We start from the raw sequence: 21,991 nt of genomic DNA on the forward strand, positions 1-21,991 counted from the left end.
TTAGATTTCGGTTCAACGGTTTTTATTTCAGCACCGGAATATATTTCTGCATTCACCATATAATGAGTCTTTGCGTCTGCCAAAATTCGAACTTTAATGCCATATTTGGCCGGTTTGTTGGGAATAAACATTCGAAACGAACATCTACCCCGAAACGGTATTAGCATCTCATCAACTGTTAGATAATATCCGGGGCTAAGGGATAACTTTAATTTCTTACAAATTCTCTTCTTTTTTAATTTCTTCCATAATTTCTTACAAATTCATCAAAAAGCTCTGATATTGCAGCCAATTTATTTGTTTTAATCCTTTCTTTTCTAGAGTTAACGTCATCAAACCTGACACAACTTAATAGAAATGAAAACCGAGCAAGGCTCATTGTGGCTCGAAAAATAGGCCTCCCAGTTCCATTTGTCGCCCACATTGATCTAATGTCCTCATGACCGGACTTAAAAATTCCTTGTCCAAAAAATGCTCTAAGTTCGGATAAGGTGGTATCGTTCATAAATGCAAGTCTACATTTTTTTTTTTTTTTAATATGGGTATCTTTGAAACTTTCGATATTTTTCTCGACACATACCTATTTTTATATTAGTATAAGTAACTACTTTTCTCAGCATATCATCAGTTAGCAGTAAACGCCAAGCCTCGTGGGGTGTTGACGAAGGATCATTTCGAGCAGTCCCTCTAAGTCCTGGTAAAACAGTAATTAAATTATGAGCTGCCGTGCGCCCCCTTATAATTGGCGTTTTTGACCATTTGGTGAAATCTTTTCCATACCAAGCATTTCTAATTGGAAGCTCTTCTTTGTCCGGGTCTGAAATCTCTTGCTCACTGGCAGTGTTGTGGTCGCTGAAAATTTCCTCATCATCATTCAGGTTACTCTGATCGGCAAAGGTCTCTAGTTGTTCCAATATAGTAACTTCGTTCAAAACCGTATTATTCGATTCATCCTCCTGGTCGGAATTTTCATCTACAGCATCTTCTTCCCAAAACTGCTCGTCGTTTAAAATTTCTTCCAACTGCTTCTTTGACAAACCTTGTGAACTGCACGCCATTATACTGAAAATAAAAAAAATTTACGTGATACTAATTTATTCTGGATGAAGAATCAATGAAAGGAAGACATATGGTGCAAAAAAAGCACATGCTTACGAATTCATATTATTATACCATATTCTTTTACTATTTACGCTCCCTGTATATAGATCCTATAATATTATATGGCGCATCCATATAAATATTATGAAATCCATCATTCATTGCTTTATACAAAAAAAAACCTAAACAACCTAGATAGTCCATAGAACACCCTGTATATGAAAAACTTGAAATAACTATGTAGGTTAGTGTAATAGTTTTGAGCCAATTTTTAACACTGAAAAAATAACACCTTGTTCTGACACAAACTAGGAGACAAATTATTAAAACTATGTTCACAAATTCACTACTGACGGGTTCTGAGGACCCAGTCGACCTACTGCTCAGCACCGCTAAATCTGACTGACGCGTGTTTACTTGCATTGCGAAACAATTCATATTGTAGGAGAGTACAGGGACGGACAACCCGCAAAAATAAAATTCCTAAGAAATATGACAAAATTTTGAACGATTTCCAGGCATTTGAAGTCAGTTAAGATTTATTCTTCATATTTGAAGCCATTCCTTAGAAAGCGACTTGAGGTTATTGTATATGGCTTTCAAGCATTTCAAATAATTGTTTATACATCTTAGATTTCTGGAGTAATTCTTAATTTTATTCCAGTCGTTTGGAATTCAATTTTTTTCCAGATATTCGAAGCCATTTTAACTTTGATCCAGGAATTTTAATTAATTTTTCAGGTAGTTGAGGTGAAGATATATGTCTCACTGAATCCAGATATTTTCATCACGCATTTTACATTTTGCGTTTTTTTCCGATATTGGTCTTATTTAATGCTATTTTTACGCCAATTTCTTCCAAGTAAATTCTTTTTTTCTGGGTTATTAGGAGCCTTTTCGTATCTATTAGTTGGGTATTTACAGTGATTTCTCAAATATTCCAGATATTTACAATAATTTTCTATTTTATTTCAGACATTTAAAGGCATATTTTAATGACTTTAAAGCGTTTAATATCTAATTTCTATGCAGTTAAAGCAATAAATTAAGCGAAATTGAAATTTGCAAAAACCTTAAAAATTTTTTTTTTAAACTACTGATGACAAAACCACAAGATATCTCAATATACTGATACATAAATTTAAAGACAGTCAAGGGGAAATTCAAGACCAAAAACATGAAACTTAAAAAATTATTGTAATAAATATAAAATTAAAAAAAGCACCTTTAAAGCATATTAATTAAATAAAAATAAAATTATTTAAGGTAACATTTTTTCACCAGGACGTATTATATTGCTAGAAGAAAAATAAGGCAAACTGAAAACCAAATATATAATATAAGAACAGCTGGACTGTGTTCCTTTCAATCAAACACCCAATGTAAAATTCATTATCCGAACCATTATTTCCTTTAAATTAGAACACGAAGGCATAACAGATTTTGAGAGTTATACTGACAGTTCCCTTTTGCTTTTGCCATTATATTCAAACTATTGATAATATAACATCAATGGGAAATATAATCAAACCGTTTCGTATTGGGTTTTGTTTTGAAATGTTTATTTAAAATAGTAATTTTTCGCGCTACTGATTATTATTTTTAGACAATAGCTTTATACATGTTATTTATTCATATAAGAAGCGTGCTATGTAATCAGGTTAAGCCTTTAGATATATTTTTTTAAATTTACTTAATATACGATCTATCATTCATCTAAAAACTTATAAAAATAACACATAAAACGATATCAGTAGTTGGAATAATAATTTTAATGGTTAAAGGCTGCAAGTGGCCGGATATTATTTGTTCAGCCATTTTATTTTACGAGGGAATGGCCAATTATTGTTTTGAATTCCATATATTCCAACGGAAAACTGCACCATAAAACTTTTATTTTATAATAATTTACTGAGCTTTATTAATATAAAAAACTCGGTACTATAAATATTGATGGTTTTTAATTAATTTTGCAGTGAAATTTTAATTTTTGCTACATTGGTAAAGCCGGATATTTAATAGGGCTTTGACGCAAACGTCATTAATATTTCAGTTTTTGTTGTTAAACATATGGAATAATGCGCTTTTTAATAATTTCTTTCTGGGGCTGTATAAATGGGTAGTTCTGGTTTAATTTATTAGTCTGGGCTAAAATAAAAATGACTTCAAATTTCAGAAGAAAAAATTAAAAATTAATTTAAAAAATGAAATGCTTAAACTTGAGTCAAAAGCTTGAAACTATTCTCTAAACGCATATTTTTACATAGAACGAGGAGGAACGGGGGAGAAATTACCTTTTTGTAAAAAAAATAAATTGAGCGGACTTGCACCCGAAATCTTTTGCATGCAAATCGTATACCATAACAAATCACCCCAGGTCGTTATAAAGGGAGTTAAACACTATAGACCCTGGAGCGTGCGTCAAGTGAATACTTTTCGCACGGTAGTAAAAAAAAGATTTTACCGAAATTCCAGTTAGGTACTGTAAATCAAATCACACTGACACCAGAAATAAACCGCAATATGATTAAACTTTCAAAGCACCACCGTGTACATATAGGTACACAAACGTTGTTGTGGCCGTTTGCCCGTTAATTTCCAACCATAATTTAGAATCGGTAAATTGTTAATCACAATCACGGAATCGGTGCAGTTTACCTCTCAAACTGACGTACTGGCCCTAATTGAATATGCAAAATTAGCCCGCTAAAATGGCCTTAATTTTCCGCAAATTGATGTGTGCTCGGTTCCACGTTGCTTTTCGAATTTCCAATTTTATCCGGACAGACCTGTTTGGATTTACGATCGGCACCCATTTGCATTAAGACAAACAAAAGTACGTGCCGGATGAGGAAAAAGACCTCCTTAATTGCTTGATCAATCAGGAGGAGTCTCTTTTTTTTTTATTATTCGACCGGGAGAGATAAAAGTTGAAGCCTCTTTGGGGTTTATTTAGTAAACTTTAATTGAGTTATCTTTAATTAGCCATTACTGGGCCTAATTTTAATTATATTAACATTTTAATCAGTGAATTTGTCAAGCTCCATTTCGGGAGCCCTTCTATGATTTCCATTTTATGTTGAACCATTGGATCGACACACGGTAATTTGAAAATAGTTAAGAAGCAGCAAGGTTCATTCAGACCTACTCTTAGCCAGGCGTATCACATTTTCCGTATCAGCAATAAGGGCAAGCGGAGGAATCTTTAACTTAAGGCTTTGTCTGTGAATTTCTCTTGTACTCACGAAGAAAATTTACCAGGCCGGTATTCTTTCTTTCATTATAAAACCAGTTTCTCTCCCTGAATAAATTGCAACAACTAAACAGAAAAGTTTGGAGGATAACGAAACTGTGGTATTTACTGTAAAAAGAACGTTGCAGAAGTCACGATTTACCATCATGAATCGATGAAGAATTAACGCTCTCTCTTCAATTCTGCTCCTTTCGCACATTCCTCCTCTAACTATTGTTCTTTAGTCCTATTCCTTATTCCTTCAAATTATTTACTAATTTTCTGTATGCAACATCTTTCTTGTCTCTATTGCGGTGGTCATTGTCTTTCACTTTCCACAAGCAGGATTCACTTTTATAAATTTCAATGAAATCACCAAGAACGACATTTTTCAATTCAAGAAAATTCTACCTGGTATTTAAAGTTACTTAAATTTTGTTTCAAATATTTGAAATAATTCCTTCGAGTCGATATTTAGAGTCATTTAATTTTATTCCAGATATTTGAAATAATTTTGAATTTCTTCCAAGGTAATTAAAATTGGTTGAAAGCCAAATGAAACTTGTTCTTGTTAATTTTTGATTTAATTCCAGGCATTTGGAACAAAAATTAAATAACTACTGACTAATTAATTAATTATTCACATTTAAATTATAATTATTTTATAATTCTAGGCAGTGAACCATAGATTCTTTAAAATTTCAGACACTTTAATTAAAATTATGTGTCAACTTTCTGTCAACTAAAATTTCAAGCATTTTAATTAAAATTGTGCTTAATTAATTTATTAACCACGTTTAAATTTTGATTATTTTACAACTTAAGGTAGTCGAGCTGTAAATGTCTTACGAATTCAGGCACTTTAATTTTAATTATGCCACATCTTTAAGGTACTTTTAATTTTTTTTCCAGATTTGTATGTATGTCCTGTGAAATTGTACTAAAAACCTTTACTAAGCAATTTTAACAAAATAGTAATGTACTAAATTTACAAATAAATATTTTTTTTTAGTTTCGTATGCGTATAAATATCGACCGCCCTTTTTTGCATTCTTTTGTAGTTTTTTTAAAATATGTAATTTTTTTTTAAATTATATATATAAAGCATATAAATTGTACTAAAATTTTAAAATTTAATAAAGTCAATAGTCAAAGTCATTTTTTATAATCTTTATGTACTGGGATAAAAATTAATCGTATGTACATACGATTATATTTTGATCCCAGGAATATAAAATACACTACTCAAAACAATTATCGCATATTTTTGGCATTTAAATTAAATTTATTTTTATTTACATGAAAAACAAATTTTAATGTATAATTTAAGTGCGCTGATAAAAAATATGCACTTTCTTTCACACATTTACTAAGAAAATAATTGGTCCTTTATTTGACGTGTTTTATTTTAAAAAAAAAATTAACGCTATTTGACTTTAAAACTTATAAATTAAATATAATTCCTATACAAAAATTCTCTTCAAAATTTCTTAATTGTGAAAAGTAATGCAATTTATTCTCTTATTATTTATTGTGATTTATTCTAATAATGTAAAGTATTTTACATGACAATTATGCCAATTTATATATTCACTGATTGCTTTTTTTTTGTGCCTATGTAAATACTGATATTTTTAAAATTGCCTTTAATATTTATGTGTCTACTAATTTTATTTTTTATTGTTTTTGAATGAATATGTAGCACAACTAGAAGGAAACCTCATTTAAATTTTTAATATAAAAACAATAATGATTAAAATGTTTTTCTATTACAAACAAAGTTTTTAATCAAATAAAACAAATTAATATTCAATATATTGCCGCCTTATTCTCTTATAACCAAGTCTAGTCTTTGCACACTTTAAATGTGATTCTGGACATACTGCAACGATTTTGTAAAACCGAGAAACCAGCTGATCATCGTCATTCCGGAATGACACGAGTGGTACACCGCACGATGTCTCGAAGGTTAAGCGGGAATCTTCCGGAACAGTATTCTGCCGAGTATATAAGGAGCCGCATCGCATTTGGCGTGAAATTTAAATAGTTATAAATAAATACAGTAAAAATAAATATTTCTACTAGTGACATGTGTCGATAAATTAGTTAGGGTAAATCGAGGAGGGATGGACCAGTAGGAAAGATGGACCTTGAGGAACACTTGAGGTAAGTTTTAAGTTACTTAATAAGTTAGTTAAATAGAGCGTTCACATGTTTATTTGTTTGAAGATTTACTGGTCCATCTATCCTTCTTTTTTAGGACAAACGGACCAGCACGGAATAGGAGAGATGGACCTATATAATAAATATGATTGTTGTTTCAGGATAATAATGCCCAATCAGTATACTCGCAAACGAAATGTGCCCGAAAGGGGTTCTTGGTCTGCAGAGGACTTATGTTCTGCCATTAATGCAGTAGTGTTTGGCGAAATGGGTATTAACGAAGCAGCAAAAGCATTCCACATTCCAAAAACTACTTTTGAACGCAGACTTGCAGCTAGCAATCTAAAAAAAAAAACGATTGTTTAGGCCCTGGCAGCTTGCTTGGGAGAGAATCCAAAAATTACAGAAAAGAGGCTTTGCACCGACTAGACAGGAAGTACGCATAATGGCCTATAATTTAGCCGAACGTCATGGAATTCAACATAAATTTAATCGGGAAGATGGTGAGTAGATGATCTTCATACTAGCGTACGTGACATCAGAAATTTTTCTGGACTGGCTACGGAATCATTTCTACCCTAGAAAAGCACATGGAAAGTAAGTACTACTAATAGTAGACGGACACACTTCCCACACGACTAATCTTGACACGTTGCAATTCGCTGAGGATAACGACATTATTATATTTTGTTTGCCGAGTCATACTACGCATTACTTGCAGCCGCTTGACCGGGCCTTCTTCAAGAGCCCTTCTTCAAGAGGCATATTACGGTTCGTGCAGAAGAATGATCAAATGCAGCTCCAGTAGGAAGTTAAATCGATTACAATACGGCAAACTTTTAGGGGCAAGTCTGGGGCAAATCGGCTACAGTCAGCAATGCCGTATCGACCTTTCGGGCAACAGGTCAATTCAGATGAAATACCCGATTACACTTTTCTAACGGAGCCACCAAATGAGACACATTTGGGGAACAAGGTGTCCTCACAGAAGTGGCAACAGAAACTGTTTTGCAAGAAATTTGTTCTCTTTTCCTCGCGAATGTGACTCACCTCAACCAGGTCCTTCTGGAATGCAGCAGAAAAGTGAGGAAGAACCTACTGAAGAAGAATTAACACCTGGGAAACTACTTCAGGAGCTTTCTCCTGTGCCTCTTATAACACCAGCAATGAAAAAGGCTCGTGCTAATCTAGTAGGTAACTTAACATCACCAAGTTACATGGCTCGAATTCGCGAGAAGACGCAGAGATAAACACGTCAGCTTAAAAGGCAGAAGAAAGAAGAACCTTCCAAGAAGAAATCACCAAAATCTACTAAAAAAGTGTTGCAAAAGAAACGGAGGCATGAGTCTACCTCTTCAGAATCTGATGAAGACGTACTTTTGGATGATTCGTCTAGCGGGGAAGAAACCTTCGATGACTTAGAAAATCAGTGCGTCGGGTGTCTTGAAGATTATCGCCTTACAAAGAAAAAAGAGGACTGGCTACAATGCATTATCTGTTCTAGATGGTTGCATGAAGGTTGCACATCCTACACCAACACATGCCAACTCTGCGGTCCATCCCATTATGAAAAAGGGGAAGAAAAGACTAAATTAGTGTACACAAGATCTCTTTTAAGACTTTCTAGCAATGGGCCAATTTAAGTTTTCAGTTTTTTATGTTTTACATTTATTTGTCGAGTTGCATTCATATTTAAACTGTGTCAAATAGATCACCAACATATATATTTACGTTGTATTTTTTTTAGAGGTTAATTCTTATAAATTGATAATTTATTGAAAGTTTTCTAAAAGATGATCCATCTCTCTTATAGTCAGTGATCCATCTCTCCTATACCCTCTAGGAGAGATGGATCAATTTAAGTTTTTATTTTTTTATATCTTATAATTATTTTTTAACTTGCATTAATGTTTAAACTGTGTCAAATAGAATACCAAAATGTATGTTTACGTTGAACTTTTTTGCAAAGGTTTATTCAAAATAATAAAGTATTTATTGCCAGTGTTTTGAAAGGTGGTCCATCTCTCCTCGATTTACCCTAATTATTGTTTTAATTTTCACCTAACGAACGGGAAAAACGCTACAATACTTAAGCGCCTAAAGTAATTTTAAATTTCTTCCAGGTATTTGAAGTCAATTTTAGGCATTTCAAATAAGTGTTTATAAATTCTAGATCTGTGCAGAAATTTTTATTTTATTCTGGGTATTTGGAAACCATTGGTATTTAAAGTAATTTTAAACTTCTTTCAGGCACTTAAAGATATTTAAAATTTGTTTAATTGTATAATTTATTCCAGGCATATGAAAAAAGGCTTTCAGGTATTCAAAGGTTTCCTTCCAGGCATTCAAAGACTTTCATATTAAATTGCTTAAAAAAAAGCTTGAGATTATGAATTTTAGGTACTGCAGTTTAATTTTTATACCTTCCAGGAATATAAAATAAGGTTAAATTTTTACGACTTAATTCTTTCTGGAATATGAAAAAAGTTTTCAGCTTTTTGAGGATTTTTTTAAAAGTTTTTGACTCCTAGTCTATGACTTACAGTTACAAAGGGCGTAAAAAATATTGTTATAAACTTAACTTTATTGTTTACGCTTCCAGGAATATACCACAAGACATGACTTACAGTCATATCCGATGGAAGATAAAACGCAGATACCAGGAATATAAAATAATTTTTCAGGATATTTAAGGCATTTTTCATGACTTTTTTGAGTAATATTTTCCTTCCAAGTATTCTTCTTTTGGTGTTTATCCTCTTTGGATGCTAATGATCGTATTGGTGCAGATCATTCTCAATTCGTTCTCGAGCTATTTCATTGGTCATACGATATATCCAAAGATATTCGAAGCATGCACCAGTTAAAGGTATTCTTATACACTTCTGTTGCAAACTTTGGTGTTGAATTCACCTAGAATGACCTTTGGTTCCTATTTTTTTATTTGCATGATAATGTTGCTTGGAGTTGTTCATATACTATTTCTATTTTGTCTTCTGGACTTGCTGATGTTTGAGCGTAGCATGCATTATACATAGTTTTTCATGTTTCTAGATGTTTAAACTCATTTTTATATCTTTTCTATTCTAGTGGCATCCCTGTATATTATACTATTCTCTTAAGAAAACGAGTGAGAAAAATTAAGATAAAATAAGGATATAAGTAGAACTCATACCACGTAAATAAAAATATCACTATATTGCCATAAATCAGTAAAATTTAACCTATTTTAAAGCTGTAAAACTACCTTGGACTTTATCTTATAAACTTCATTAAACATGTTTTATATAAAAGTTCCCAATTTATAAAAAGACAATAACAAGCATATAATAAGGCATCGCCCAAGTAAACTGAAAGTTCTTATACCTGCCAAGAAAAATTTCATTTTAGTTTCATGCATTTTAAGTTCTCGAGACGCATCCTGAGAGTATTCGAAAAGAACAACTGAAGAAGTAAGTTACGAGTAAAAAAGTTTGCGAGTTTGAGAGGAAAGTACTACGTGGACGGACTTTAAGATATATAAGTCAGATTTAAGAAGAGAAATTGCATATTAGATATCGAGGGACAAAAAAAATTATTTGGGGCAGAAATTTACTCAGAAACAATTATATCTTCTCAAATAGTGAGGCCAACATATGCACATCTAAGGAAGTATGTAAAAGTGAATAATTAATTAGTTAATTTATTAATTAGTCCAGGCAGTTGAGGCGTCACTTAAAATAAAATCTCTTAAATAATTAATGGACATTTTACTTGTCAACTGCCTATATTTATTATTTAAACGTTATTCGTAAATTAATTAATTAGTCCGGACAGTTGAACATAATTTGAATGAAAGTATCTGAATTTTTAATGACTCAACTGCCTAGAATTGTAAAATAATTAGTTAATTTATTATTCGTAGCTTTAATTAAAAGGCCTGAAACTTCAATAAAATTGATGTACTAACAAGTACAACTGCCTGGAATATTGTGAAAAAAAATGTTAATATTATCAATAAATTAAATATAAATAACATTATTCCACACAGTATAATTTTTTTCCGTTCGTTTCGTAGTCATATTTGACCATCTTCAGAGATTGAAGAGAACAGCAGGCAATTTTAATTAGAAATTCAAGTATTAATTATTTTTTTAAGCAATTAATTATTCCAGGCAGTTGAGGCATAATTTTAATTAAAGTGACTCAAGGCATCTGCAACTCGACTACCTTAAATTATAAAATGATTTAAATTTAAACGTCGTTAATAAATTAATTAATTAGCCCAGGCAATTGAGGCACAATTTTAAGTAAAATGAAATTCCGCAGAAAAATATTTTACTTGTCAACTGCCTATATTTATTATTTATATGTTATTCGTAAATTAATTAATTAGTCCGGACAGTTGAACATAATTTGAATGAAAGTGACTGATATTTTAATGGCTCAACTGCCTAGAATTGTAAAATAATTCTAATTTAAATGTAAATAAAGTTAATTCATTAAATAGTAATCTCGTAATTTTAATTAAAAGGCCTGAAACTTCAAGAAAATTGATGTAGCAACAAGTACAACTGCCTGGAATATTGAGAAAAAAAAAATTAATATTATCAATAAATTAAAAATAAATAACATTATTCTACACAGTATAATTTTTTCCAATCGTTTCGTATTCATATTTGACCATCTTCAGAGATTGAACAGGAAAGCAGGAGATTTTAATTAGAAATTCAAGTATTAATAATTTTTTAAAGCAATTAATTATTCCAGGCAGTTGAGGCATAATTTTAATTAAAGTGACTCAAGGCATCTGCAACTCGACTACCTTAAATTATAAAATGATTTAAATTTAAACGTCGTTAATAAATTAATTAATTAGTCCAGGCAATTGAGGCACAATTTTAAGTAAAATGAAATTCCGCAGAAAAACATTTTACTTGTCAACTGCCTATATTTATTATTTAAATGTTATTCATAAATTAATTAATTAGACCGGATAGTTGAGCAATAATTTAAATGAAAGTGTCTGAATTTTTAAAAAATCTATGGCTCAACTGCCTAGAATTGTGAAATAATTTTAGTTTAAATGTAAATTATTAGTTAATTCATTAAATACTAATCTCGTAATTTTAATTAAAAGGTCAGAAACTTCCAGAAAATTAATGTCCAATAAGTACAACTGCTTGGAATATTGTGAAAAAAAATATTAATATTATCAATAAATTAAAAATAAATAATATTATTCCACACAGTATAATTTTTTTGCCATCGTTTCGTAGTCATATTTGACCATCTTCAGAGGTTAAACAGGCAAGCAGGAGATTTTAATTAGAAATTCAAGTGTTAATAATTTTTTAAAGCAATTATTTATTCCAGGCAGTTTAGGCATTATTTTAATTAAAGTGACTCAAATAGTAAGGCATCTGCAACTCGACTACCTTAAATTATAAAATGATTTAAATTTAAACGTCGTTAATAAATTAATTAATTAGTCCAGGAAATTAAGGCACAATTTTAAGTAAAATGAAATTCCGCAGAAAAACATTTTACTTGTCTCACGAAAAAATGTAGTTTCGACTTCAGTGATGGATTCCAAGTCGGGAATTATATTGTGAAGCAAAGTGATTGCTTTCACTATATGCTCAGCATTTTCTACATTGGTTTTGATAGCTTTCTGTAAAATTCTAAATTTGGATACTATTGCGCCGAAAGAGCATTCCACCACCATTCTTGCCCGAGATAGGCGATAGTTATAGTTGTCTTTAGGGTCACCTTTAATTGTCGTCTTTTCTGGAAAAGGTCTCATTAGATATTCTTTCAGAGGGAATGCAGCATCTCCCACTAAAACGTATGGTGCTTCTATATTAGACCCTGGCAAATTTTCTTCTTTGGGTAGTTGCAGTCTTCCCAGTTGAAGAGCCTGTTTAAGAGGACAATTGTCAAACACTCCTGCGTCGTTATCTTTACCATAGGAATTTTTAATGGCTCAACTGCCTAGAATTGTAAAATAATTCTAATTTAAATGTAAATAATTAGTTCATTCATTAATTAGTAATCTCGTAATTTTAATTAAAAGGCCTGAAACTTCAAGAAAATTGATGTAGCAACAAGTACAACTGCCTGGAATATTGAGAAAAAAAATTTAATATTATCAATAAATTAAAAATAAATAACATTATTCTATACAGTATAATTTTTTCCGATCGTTTCGTATTCATATTTGACCATCTTCAGAGATTGAACAGGAAAGCAGGAGATTTTAATTAGAAATTCAAGTATTAATAATTTTTTAAAGCAATTAATTATTCCAGGCAGTTGAGGCATAATTTTAATTAAAGTGACTCAAGGCATCTGCAACTCGACTACCTTAAATTATAAAATGATTTAAATTTAAACGTCGTTAATAAATTAATTATTAGTCTAGGCAATTGAGGCACAATTTTAAGTAAAATAAAATTCCGCAGAAAAACATTTTACTTGTCAACTGCCTGTATTTATTATTTAAATGTCATTTGTAAATTAAATAATTAGTCCCGACAGTTGAGCTATAATTTGAATGAAAGTGACTGAATTTTTAATGGCTCAACTGCCTAGAATTGTAAAATAATTTTAATGTAAATGTGAATAATTACTTAATTCATTAAATAGTAATCTCGTAATTTTAATTAAAAGGCCTGAGATTTCAAGAAAATTAATGTACCAAGAAGTACAACTGCCTGGAATATTGTGAAAAAAAATTTTAATATTATCAATAAATATTATCGTTTCGTATTCATATTTGACCAACTTCAGAGATTGAACAGGAAAGCAGGAAATTTTAATTAGCACCTCAATAATTTATTATAGCAATTCCAGGTAGTTCAAAAAATTCTAAATAATTTATTTGGCAAAATCAAATTTATAATTTTACATAAACTAATGTACAAAATTTAAATTATAGGCAAAAGGATCTTAAACCGATAGCAGACGACTATTATACGTGAATTAGCCGAGGTAGTTAAGGCATAATTTTAATTAACGTGCCTGAAACAGACATCTGCAGCTCGTCTACCTTAAATTGTAAAAGGATTTAAAAATAGACGTCGTTAATAAATTAATTAATTAGGCCGGTCAGTTAACGCACGATTTTAATTAAAATGCCTAAAATTTCGTAATACAATTCTACCAGTCAATTGCCTATATTTCTTATTTATTTATGATGAAGTAACATATTCTCTTAATATGGGACACACTGGACACCCTTAAAAAAGGTTAAAAAATTTTAATGATATTAGATGTGTTACTAATTGATATAAGTTATCTACAATATATCACCCATCCCTAAAAATGGGGCATGTTTTACCACATTATTAAGGGTAGTTAAACATCGCCGCTTGTTGGCGGAAAGGGTGCAGCAAGTAAAACTTAAACGAAAAGAAAAATTATCGATCCCCTCCTCGTTATATTTACACAATATTTTGATATATAACAGTTTTACATGCAATGCGTGAAAGAAACTCAATAACGCGGTTAAAATAGGGGTTAAGTTCCCTAGATTTACCGCAGTGTTTCTGGCTCTAGTTCTATAAGAGTTTGCAACAAATAAAATATGACGTCGAGGACACTTTCATATTTTCACTTCGAATAAGGAATAAAAGCATCAATATAAAGGAGTCTAAAAGCATTTATTGTTAGTTCCTTTGTATATACAACCTTGAGGGCATAATAAGAATTTTAAGGTTATATCAAAAGTCTTCTATTGAGAAATAAAAAATCTAAAATAATATTAAGATTTTATTTTCACAATATTCCAGGCAGTTGTACTTGTTGGTACATCAATTTTCTTAAAGTTATTTTATGCCTCAAATGCCTGAAGTAACTAATTAATTTATTAGTGGCATTTATATAAAGATCTTAAGTAACTGAGCAGAAGACTTTCTTAAAAATTTTAGGCAATTAAATTATTAAAAATGTCCGTTAATTATTTAAGATGTTTTAATTAAAATTACGGCTCAAGTGCCTGGAATAATTAATAAATCAAATAATCATTCAGCTTTATCTTCATAGATTCTTTAATATTTCAGACACTTTAATTAAAATTATGTGTCAACTGACTAGACTTATTAATTAATTTTTGAATAAAATTTAAACAATAAACAAAGCAGTTGACTAGTAAAGTTTTTTTTACGAATGTTAGGCATTTAACTAAAATTGTGCCTAATTAATTTATTAACGACGTTTAAATTTAAATTATTCTACAATTTAAGTAAGTCGAGCTGTATATGTCTTACTATTTCAGGCATTTTAATTAAAATTACGCCTCAAATGCCTGGACTAATTTCTTAGTTTACCAATGAAATTTATATAAAGATTTTAGGTAGTTGAGCAGGACAGTTTTTCTAAAATTTAAGGCTAAAAAATTATTAAAAATGTCCGTTAATTATTTAAGAGATTTTAATTTAAATTACGCCTTAACTGCCTGGACTAATTAATAAATTAACCAATTACTCATATTAAAAGTAAAATTGTTTTAAAATTGCAGGCAGTTGAGCCATAGATTCTTTAAAATTTCAGATACTTTCTGGACTAATTAATTATTTTTTAATAAAATTTAAACAATTAATACAGACAATTGACTAGTAGAGTTTTTTTCCGAAATTTCAGACGTTCAAATTAAAATTGTGCTTAATTAATTTATTAACGACGTTTAAATTTAAATTATTCTACAATTTAAGTAAGTCGAGCTGTAAATGTCCTACTATTTTAGGCACTTTAATTAAAATTATGCCTCAACTGCCTAGACTAATTAATAAATTAACTACTTACTCATCTTCAAATTAAAATTATTTTACAAATTCAGGCAGTTGAGCTATAGATTCTTTAAAATTTCAGATACTTTCTAGACTAATTAATTAATTTTTGAATAAAATTTAAACAATAAATACAGGCAGTTGACTAGTAGAGTTATTTTAGGAAATTTTAGTCATTTTAATTAAAATTTTGCCTAATTAATTTATTAACTACTTTTACATTTAAATCGTTCTACAATTTGAGTAGGTCGAGTTGTAGATGTCTTACTATTTCAGGCACTTTAACTAAAATTATGCCTCAACTGCCTGGAATAATTAATTGCTTTAAAAAATAATTAATACTTGAATTATTAATTAAAATCTCCTGCTTTCCTGTCAATCTCTGAAGATGGTCAAATAAATGGCAGAAACGATGGCAAAAAAATTATACTGTGTGGAATAATGTTATTTATTTTTAATTTATTGATAATATTAACATTTTTTTCACAATATTCCAGGCATTTGTACTTGTTGGTACATCAATTTTCTTGAAGTTTCAGGTCTTTTAATTAAAATTACAAGATTACTAATTAATGAATTAACTAATCATTCACATTTAAATTAAAATTATTTTACAATTCTAGGCAGTTGAGCCATTAAAAATTTAGACACTTTCATTCAAATTATGGCTCAATTGTCCGGACTAATTTATTAATTTACGAATAACATTTAAATAATAAATATAGGCAGTTGACAAGTAAAATGTTTTTTTGCGCAATTTCATTTTACTTAAAATTGAGCCTTAATTGCCTGGACTAATTAATTAATTTGTCAACGACGTTTAAATTTAAATTATTTTATAATTTAAGATAGTCGAGTTGCAGATGCCTTGAGTCACTTTAATTAAAATTATGTCTCAACTGCCTGGAATAATTAATTGCTTTAAAAAATTATTAATACTTAAATTTCTTAATGAATAATTAAGATCTCCTGCTTTCCTGTTCAATCTCTGAAGATGGTCAAATATAAATACGAAACGATCGGAAAAAAATTATACTGTGTGGAATAATGTTATTTATTTTTAATTTACTCATAATATTAACATTTTTTTTCACAGTATTTCAGGCAGTTGTATTTGTTGGTACATTAATAATCTTGAAGTTTCAGGCCTTTTAATTTAAATTACGAGATTACTAATTAATGAACTAACTAATCATTTACATTTAATTTAGAATTATTTTACAATTTGAGGCAGTTGAGCCATTAAAAATTCAGACAGTTTCATTCCAATTATGGCTCAGTTGTCCGGACTAATTAATTAATTTACGAATAACATTTAAATAATAAATATAGGCAGTTGACAAGTAAAATGGTTTTTCTGCGGAATTTTATTTTACTTAAAATTGAGCCTTAATTGCCTGGACTAATTAATTAATTTGTCAACGACGTTTAAATTTAAATTATTTTATAATTTAAGGTAGTCGAGTTGCAGATGCCTTGAGTCACTTTAATTGAAATTGTGCCTGAACTGCCTGGAATAATTAATTGCTTTAAAAAATAATTACTACTTCAATAGCTAATTAAAATCTCCTGCTATCCTTTTCAATCTCTGAAGATGGTCAAATATGAATACGAAATAATGGCAAAAAAATTATACTGTGTAGAATAATGTTATTTATTTTTAATTTATTGATAATATTAAGATTTTTTTCATAATATTCCAGGCAGTTGTACTGGTTGGTACATCAATTTTCTTGAAGTTTCAGGCCTTTTAATTAAAATTATGAGATTACTAATTAATGAATCAACTAATTATTCACATTTAAATTAGAAATATTTTACAATTCTAGGCAGGTGAGCCATTAAAAATTCAGACACTTTCATTCAAATTAAGGCTCAACTGTCCGCACTAATTAATTAAGTTTAATAAAATGTTTTTCTGCAAAATTTCATTTTACTTAAAATTGTGCCCTAATTGCCTGGACTAATTAATTAATTTATTAACGACGTTTAAATTTAGATTAATTTTTTTTTGATTGGTACCTTTGGATATGTAAATAAAATATTCCGAGAATCTTCTGATTCAGCAAATATTTGCATCAAAACCTGAAATTTTAGCATTTGTAAGGTTCATTGGATAATATTCCTGAAATTTTAGGTTCAATCTCTAAAATATTTCTGGATATTCAATTGAATTTTAGAAGTCTAATGCTTAAAAACTCTAACTTAATCACCATGTTAATTTTAATTTGTAACATTTAAATGTATTTTTTAATTATTAATATTATAATAATAACTGACTTTATTAGTACCAACCAAGGCTACATAGGCGAATTTTAGCCATAGGCTACTCTACTTAACCTAAAATACAAAAAAATATATATTCATATAAACCTAGAAACTGTACTTATGACCTGAAAAAAATTGAGAACGAAAAAAAAATTAAAAAGAAAACATTCAAATGCCAACTAGTTATAATATATTAAACTGCTTTAGAAGGCAAAAAAACTACAATATAGCATTTTTGTTACTTTTTCCCCAATTTACGAATAATTAACTAATCATTAAAAAATATACAAAAAACTTTAAATGAAAAAATGCAAATTTAATGTTTTTTTCAAAAAAATCATATTTTTAATTAAAAGTTTCCAAAAATTACACGAAAACTTCAGAGGATTTTTGAAAATGAAAAACCAAAATTTTAATTAATTTCCTTCTCCAGGAAATTGAGAAAAAAGGTAATTATTGACCTGACAAAAAAAAATGTATTTACCAGAAATTTTTAATGTTTATATGGAATTATCATCCTTTGATATTTTATTTATTTCCTGTAATTTTATTATAGTATTTTTACTGTATATATTTTGTCAAAATTAAATGTTACTGGAAAGTCGAGATATTCAACCTGTTTATCAGCATTCCAGATAAAACTTATATCAATTTACCTTTTTTTTAAGTCACATTTCCCCAGTGCAAACAATCTCACTTTAGACAACAATTACAGTAAATCACCATGTTAACATTAAAAAAAAACTTGAACTACAAGAAGTTATTTCCTAAACAGTTATCTCACGCGACATATATTTCCGTCGTAACATGTCGCGTAACTCCTGTGCGACAATCGTTGCGTCCGAACCGGTCGAAAAAGCGCGCTTTACTGCAGTTCGGGAAAAGTTCGAGGGCTTTTTAGGGAACCGACGGGAACAGGAGGAGCGCACTCTGGATTACAACAGCGCCCGCTCTATACGGCGGGAGACTCTTAATAGGGAAGGACGGGGTTCCGAAAATCACATTTCATCTCTTTAGCGTTCTTAATAAGCGGTCTTATAGGTAACACACTAATTTTATTAAAATTTGTTTGATGACGCTTATATGGTCGTGAAGGTTGGATAATAAATAAGGCATGTGAATCCATAAAGGCTTATAAGTTGTTTCTCAAGAGAATCTCTAGTGTAGCAGAAAAAAGATCTGCCTGAATCAAGGTTGATTGATTTGATGACTGAAGATTTTCCTTTTATTTTACAAACTGGAATATACTTTCCTATATTTGTTTCTTTTAAATTTCAGACAGTTGAGAGAAAAAATTAAAATTCAAAAGTCGTACTTAGACAAGTAAGGAAGATTTCACGATTATGGAGAACGGTAATAATCAATGAAATTATGACAAAGATAAATCGGTGAGAAATAACCCTACAATTTAAAAAATCTAAAACAAAGTAAAAAAGAAAATATTTCGGTATATTCCTACTCAGGAACGGGGCTTATTGTATTGACCTGTGTCTATTAAAAAATAAAAATTAAATTTGATATGGTGCTGATTAAATCGGTGTGCGGAAAATCAATTAAGTAACTGCAATAAATTATACTTGTCGATAAAATAGAACTTCGCATCTACTTTAGACGGTGGGGACCAGTAGTAATTCTCTTAATTTTTGTTAGTACTCTTAAAAAAAAATTCTCTACTACTTAAAAAAAAAATTCTCCAGAATTATCCAAGGAGTATCCTAAACACGCGGTGTAAGGCTCCGAGTTCAAACAGGGACTGAAAAATTTAATAAATAAGGTCTTGATTTACTGTTTACTTAATTGACCACTAATAAATGAACAGAGAAAAAAAATACTCTCAGATCCTGTGAAAGCACGCATTTGCCGGCCGGTTTGAAAATTTACAAATTTTTTTTTAAAAACGGCCAAACTCGGAATTTGAATCGCCCAACAATTACGAAGAGAACTGGTTAAATGAACTGTCACAAAATTTAAAATCGGAACATAGATTAGGGTCACTAGAGCTGGAAAGGTAAACCTTTCTATTGAAAAGGATATGAGTGAGATGGAGAGAATAAGACGTCATATGATGAAAGTATTGGTTTGGATTCTCCAGCGATATCTAGGGTAAATATACTGAAACAGACTTTCCATCAATTAGTTCACTGTAGTATAGGATAAGGTTAGTGAATATGGAGTTTTCACCATAATATGCAGATAATTGTTATTTCCAAAGTAATTCTATTACGATTTCAAAATATGCGCCAAATTCAATATTTTGTTTGCTGCTTAAAGACCATTGAAAAACTAGTAAAAAAGCTTAATAATAAAGTTTTCCAAGATTTGCTACAATATTAAGGGAAAATATCAGTTCCCATAAGAGTCTATGTATCGGACAGGCCAAACGAGTTTTACATAGATTTTTTTTATCTGACATTTTTATTTTGAAAGGCAATTGTTATAAAATACGAAAAGAATTTGAAGGAAAAGCGTAACGATGAAAAAAAATCATTAACGAATTGAATAGAAGCTATAGAAGCCGAGATATTAAAAATGTGGAAAAAACAAAAGAAAATTATTTTTTTCCATAGTACTATTTTTTTTTTCCTAAAATGCCTATTTATAGCAAATTTTAATGCAAGCCCTGAACTGATAATCTCCACTGAAATAACACAAGAAAAAAATATTTTTTCTTTGACCCCTCGAAAAATTCGAAAAATTGGTTTTTATTTTTTATTTTCTAATTAAACTATAATCGATTCTAGCTATTATAGAATAGGAGAAAATGGACAAAAAAATTATAAACAGAAATATATAACTATCACGGGTCCTATCGAAAAATTTAATTCTGTCATGTACTACTACTCAAGAATACCTTTAAAAAAAGTTATTACCGATTTGACCTTAAGATGAACGGAAAACTTATATCTTTGCATTTTTTGAGTTTGAAACAAAATCGGGGCCCCAAATTAGCATTTTTTCAAAATACGCTCCAAATTCAAAATTTCTTTTTTCTACTTAAAGACCATTTAAAAAATAGTAAAAAAGACTCATCACAAAATTTTCCACAACTCATAGGAGTGCCAAATTATAAAGGGAAATGATTAGGTTCCTATGTATAGGATTGGCAAAACGGGATTTTACATCGATTTTTTCTATTTAATTTTGAAAATCAATTATAATAATATTTAAAAATAATTCACAGGAAAAGAATAAGGAATAAAAGAATAGAGATATTAGTAAAAACGTGAAAAAAAACTCGTTTTTTTCCAACGGTACTATTTTTTTACGAAATTGGTTTAAACCAAATTTTAATGTGAACCCTAAATTGACAATCGCCACTGAAAAAACTTAAAAAGGAAAAAATATTTTTTTTGGTCCAAAATCGACCCACGAAAAATTTAAAAAAAATAGTTTCAATTTTTTTCTTAATAAACTTTAACTCCGGCAACTTTTTTATTAAATAAAAGTTATGAGGAATATTAGAGCGTTTTTACAATTTTTTTTCCGAAGTATTCATGTCCAGTTATGTTGGTCCCAAATATAACCATTTCCTAAGGTTACTGTAGTGAGCAGACCGCTCTTTCGATTTATCAAATTTTTTGTATTGATCAATTTGTAACCGAAAACTCTTTATACTTAGCTTCTGACAACTTAATATTACGTTTTTTCATCCCTTCTCTACTGTCAGTATGTGTACTATCCAATCCATTGGCGATACTTAAGAAACTCTATCTAATTTCGCAAGGAACAATAAATATTGTCCTATTCTTCCTATTGTCAATATTCATATGTATATATACTTCTTTGTTGTTTATAAAAGATACTATTAAATAAGTTAGTGAGGTTTATATTACTTGGTATATTTGTTAGGTTTGATGAAAATGTAATGTTTGACAAAGCGCTTACTTGTATTTAAACTCATAAGACATTTTGTGCTTTCCTGTTATCGGATTGCTTAGTCTATCTGTAGGAGAGCCTTCTACTTAAATAAATGATAAATAAATAAAGAGTAAGTTTTCCGCTAACCAACGTTTTTTACGTTTTTTTTTTAATTTTCAGCACGTCAATAAATACTAAAAAAAAAGAGAACTCGATAGGCTGTTCGTAACGATGATTTCGAGGTGACGAGCTTTTGCCGCTATTTAAGGAACGAGCCGCGACAACCGACTCAGCGTTGCATTACGGGCTCGCCGTAATTATTCCTAGCCATAGCACCCCCGCGCAATTATTAAGATGCAAAAAAGCACCCGCGTTCGTTAACAACAACCCCCTACCCCATTCCTCGTCGTTGAGTGGTTGTAATGACGGTCTCTCGCCTTTGAGTTTTACGCTAGCAAACGAATTAAGAAGTGCCGAATTAAAATTAAAAGTAAAAGGCAATAGTTTGGTGTTTATTTTTTAGTTTTTCAAGTTTTATTAAACTGCTTCGTTTTTTTCATTTTATTTATTGGATTTTTTGTGATGGGTGCCTCTGGATGAT

At 29.9% G+C, this 21,991-nt stretch overlaps 1 protein-coding gene across 3 annotated transcripts in view; it reads right to left on the reverse strand.

Annotated features, from left to right (window-relative positions):
- Nucleotides 1-18,400, reverse strand: part of LOC126744438 (chaoptin) — a 294,134-nt gene extending 275,734 nt beyond the window's left edge. For all 3 annotated transcript variants that reach the window (XM_050451857.1, XM_050451856.1, XM_050451859.1), the window contains exon 1: nucleotides 18,189-18,400. The gene's annotated coding sequence lies outside the window, so the exon portion shown is untranslated. The remainder of the gene's footprint in view (nucleotides 1-18,188) is intronic.
- Nucleotides 18,401-21,991: the final 3,591 nt, after the last annotated feature.

The sequence above is a fragment of the Anthonomus grandis genome, chromosome 14 (assembly GCF_022605725.1).
Source record: "Anthonomus grandis grandis chromosome 14, icAntGran1.3, whole genome shotgun sequence".
NCBI lineage: Eukaryota > Metazoa > Arthropoda > Insecta > Coleoptera > Curculionidae > Anthonomus > Anthonomus grandis.